The 4,656-nt window shown below is 35.3% G+C and overlaps 1 pseudogene; it reads left to right on the forward strand.

Moving 5' to 3' along the window:
* The first annotated feature begins 1,927 nt into the window (after nucleotides 1-1,927).
* On the forward strand, nucleotides 1,928-2,865 carry LOC143658259 (vomeronasal type-1 receptor 4-like; annotated as a pseudogene).
* The last annotated feature ends 1,791 nt before the right edge of the window (nucleotides 2,866-4,656 follow it).

Consider the following 4,656-nt stretch of genomic DNA (forward strand, 5'->3'; position numbering starts at 1 on the left):
ACAGATCTCTCATGTCTCCTAATGGGATTTGATGTAATCGTCACTGAGAGGGATTGTGAATGTTTATGTAGATGACCAAAAGACTTCTTTATAATAAACAGGTTCTCAATGACAGTAGTTATTGAATCAATCACTATTCAGCCACCTTACAGGATCATAGAAGCAATTTTCTGGATTACAAGAGGTGTGCCTCAAATAACTCTAATTTTGTAATAAATAGTAGGTGAATCTATAGGAGTCATCTCCTATTGTACAGAGACAGTGTATGTGAATGGAAATGACTGGGATGCAAATGTTTCTCTAACTCTGGGATATGACAAGCTTAAAGGAAGCAGTAATTATGTTTCTACTGAAAACATTCAAGGTCTGTTGATTGTGGTGAGTCTATTTTCCCTGTTGTAGCCAGAGAAGCACGATTTAAGGAAAAGATGACTAAAACTGTTTTCCATACAGCAGCTTCCTGGGTCAAATACATGCTCTGGTAAAAAATATTCTAATAGCAAATGAAAAATCTTCTCTTTCTATTTAAAATGTGTGTTTTTATAAATTGAAAGAGTAAATTTTTCATTTGCTACCAGAATATTTTCTATTTTGCATGTCATCACTTAAAAATCTTTGAGAAACCTCTCTGCATTCATAAAAGTTTCATCACATCATAAAAAATCCATAAACAGTTGTTGGCCACCACTAAGACCCTAAGGAATGTTTAAGTAAAAGGAGAGAGAGAAAGGGATCAGGGGATCTGGAGACATCAGTCTTCAGACAAGTTTATTTTCAACCAAGTACAAGATTATGTACTCATAAGAAAGGTGATAAAGGTTATTTGCATGCAAAAGCTATACAATGCAAAAATAAGTTCCAGGAAGCAAATACTTCTAAGGCTAAGATGTTAATTTCCCTTAAGCAAGTCTCTTCCAAACCTCATTGTGCTTTATCTGCATATCTCAGCTTCTATTGAAGATCAAGATCCTGAAAGCTCAAATCTGCATTTCCTCATAGACTTGTGTCTGCAAGCTTTAAGTTAAGCATCAACCTTTTAACTCCTACAAACAGTAACTTACTTTCTACCCTAAAAACCTTTTTATAATATTGGTGTTTCATGGTCCTCAGTTTAGGAGAAGCCATAATATTGTGGAATAATTATTTTTGTAGCTGATGCTGTAATTTTGTCACTGACACAAATGAAAAATGAGCTTCTTGTCTGCTATCCTAATATAGGCACATTTTTTCATTTGTAAAGTCATACTGACTCATGAGGTCAGGTCAGCTCCTGTATTACTACATGACAATCCACATATTCTTAGGACCTAAATTTTATTAAGGTCTCTGAATCTTTATTATATTCAATGTTAGCCTATAGATTACACCTTTACATGTAAATGGAAAAAATGTTACAACAAAAATTTTAATTTAAAATGCCATGAGACTAATATCCAGACAAATGTTAAAACAAAAACAGCTGTCTGGATGAGAGGAAGAACCCACTGAAATAGCTCTGGTCCTATAGCACCATTGTTAAAGGCAATATATTTGCACAGAACCCAGAATCCAGCAAAGGGGCAGTCACCAATTTGTCCCTGAGCAGGAACTGCATTTAGACAAATCTCTTAGCCATTCTCTGTGTATGTTTTCCTAATTTTTCTAATGAAAGTCCTAGTAATGCCCACTTCATAACTCTGTGAGAAAGAAAGAAATTACCTCATATATGGGCCTTTTAGTCATGATACCTACTGCTTTTTAAATTTCATATATCTATCTCCTGAAAGTCTTTTAATAAAAGAGCAACTTTGAATACTCTAATATTCTAATATTTTTAATGGGAAGTGGAAAATACTGAATTTCAGTAGACATGATAATAACTTCCTATTTCCTTTCAGGCTTTTCTGACTCTGAGTCATTTAAACAACAGTCAGCAGGAACTGGCAGAATGTCCTCCAGGGACTTGTCAATAGGAATCACCTTCTTATTTCAGACTGTATTTGGAGTCTTTGGAAATTTCTCTCTTTTTCATTATCGATTCATTTATTTCACTGGGTGTAGTTTAAGGGCCACAGATTTGATTCTCAAGCACTTGATTGAGCCAATGCATTAGTTTGAATCACCAGAGGAGTTCCCCAGACAATGGAAGCTTTGGATTGGAAACAATTTCCCAGGGATTATGTGTGTAAACTTCTTTACTACCTTCAAAGAGTTTGCAAGGGTGTGTGCATTGGCAGCACCTGCCTCTTGAGTTTCTTCCAGGCCATCACCATCAGTCCCAGGAACTCCAGGTGAGCAGAACTTCAAGGGAAAGCTCCTAAGTGCATCAGCCTCTCCATAGCCCTGGGCTGGATCTTTTCCATGCTGGTAAATATCCTTATTCCTATCTATTTCACTGGCAATTGGAGAAATGCTACCCTCAAAAAGAAAAAAGTTTTTGGGTACTGTTCTCTTCAAGTTCCTGATAAACTCATGGTCCCAGTCTCTACAGCATCATTATCCTTCCCTGATGCTGCATGTCTGGGACTCATGCTCTGGGCCTGCAGCTCCATGGTTTCCATCCTGTACAGGCATAAGCAGCAGGTCCAATACATTCACAGGATCAACCTCTCCCCGAGGTCCTCAGCTGTGTCCAGAGCTATGCAAACCATCCTTCTACTGGTGAGCATCTTTGTGTTCTTTTACATCCTCTCCTCCATCCTTCAGATTTGTCTTACAGTTTATGATAATCCCAGTTGGTTGCTGGTTGACATGGCTGCACTATCCACTGCCTGTTTCCCAACCATCCGCCCCTTTCTACTCATGGGTGGAGACTCTAGACTATGCAGATTCTGTTTCACCTGGGCAAGGAATAAGAAGAATGCTAATGTGATTAATAATATATAGGGCTATGTTTTGCACAGTGTTCATTTATGTATTCAGCTGTTCTCACAGACATGGAAGCACAATTATAAAACTACCACAGTAAAGCAGATTGGGGCAGAACACTCTGAGTTTCTGCCCTCCAAAAATAACAATAAATGGAAATGGTAAATGGAAATGGAAATATGAAATAACTGTCATGACACTACTTATATAATTGAAGTTTGAATATTACATGTAGTGGAATCATTCAGAATTTAGACAATGAAAAACAGGTATGTTCTGAAACACTCTGGAGATTATGGAGGAAACCTTTGGGTGACAACTTTCAATCTGATGTTAAATTCTCCTCAAATTAAGTAAGGATGGAATTGTTGGTAGAGTTCCTTGAGAAAGGAAAATGTGAGAGAGTCCTTCAGAAATCTGAAATAAACCTGTTCACAGTTAATAATGAGTATTGGGTGAATCTAGACAAGAACTTCGGTTTCAGTACAAGCATTGGGGACCAAGCTATGAAATTTGTACATTACATCCTTAGAGAGATGGTGATTGCTTGAAATATGAGTATATGCAGTGATATTATCATATTTAAAATATTCTCATGGACAAATGGCCAGAAGCAACTGCAGTGGGAGATTGGATAGCAGAAAATATGTCTTTACTGATTTAAAAATGTGAGGTAAAAACTGGTAGTGCAAAACAAATAATGTTTGGGATAAAAGTGCATGGATTTTAGAGATCTGAAGAAGGCAGGCAGATATGTCTATAAAGTATGAGGATGCCACCTGGACACACTGTCACATCTGAAAGTGAAGAATTAAGTGCAGACTTTCTTGAAACTGGAAGGAGTGGAGGAGTAGCCATTAAGAGGGGGTGAAGTCATATTCCTTATTTTTTGCCATGCTGTGGCTTGTGGACAAAAAAAGGACAAAATAGATAGTTCTCAGGGGTACTAAGGATTTGAGTATATACAGACATATGCACATAGACACACACATGGACACATATTTTTAAATGTATATATGTGTGCATGTGCCATTCTTTTAGAAATGCACATATATTTATTTATTTTTTATTTGTATCTAAGTGTGTTTAATCAGTGAGATAATCTATGAAGCCCATCAAGGAATTATACTAGAAATTTTACATTAAGAAATGCAATGATACTAATTACAGTAATGACAAGTTACTTTAACATTTATATCTATTTTATCTCATATTTATATTCTTGTGATAGTTTAAATTGTTTAAAATTATGTTTAATTTATCAATAATTGTTCTCCTTCAATCCTAACATTTTGTTCTTTGTCTTAAAAAATATCCAATTAAATATAGTGAACAATGATGTTACCCAAATAGGAGGAAATATTCTATGTATATTTAATGTGGTAATTTATAGGTTTGGAGTTGGATATGCCAACTTATTGTGTGCTCTTCCTTACTGTTCATCTATTCCTTATTCTTAATATTTTAACTTATTCTGTGTTTTTAAATTTTTTAAGAAAGAATTTTATTTTCCACCTTTTGTTTTGGAGGTTTTAAACTTATTGTATTTGTCTTTTGTAAATCTAGATATTACAACATGCTTCAAAATACAGTCTAATGGGAACATATAGCATAGAGGATCTTATGGTGGGCAATGTCCATGATTAACAATACAAATATAAAAAAGTACTTTTGATGAGCTAGAGCAGATGGATGACACTGATATAAGGAGCTAATAATAGAGGGTATATGGAAAAATGTATCTATTGCAAACTATGAATCATAGTTAAGACAAATGTTTTAATACTCTTCAACAAATGTGATGCACCA

This window comes from Tamandua tetradactyla, chromosome 16 (assembly GCF_023851605.1).
Source record: "Tamandua tetradactyla isolate mTamTet1 chromosome 16, mTamTet1.pri, whole genome shotgun sequence".
Classification (NCBI taxonomy): domain Eukaryota; kingdom Metazoa; phylum Chordata; class Mammalia; order Pilosa; family Myrmecophagidae; genus Tamandua; species Tamandua tetradactyla.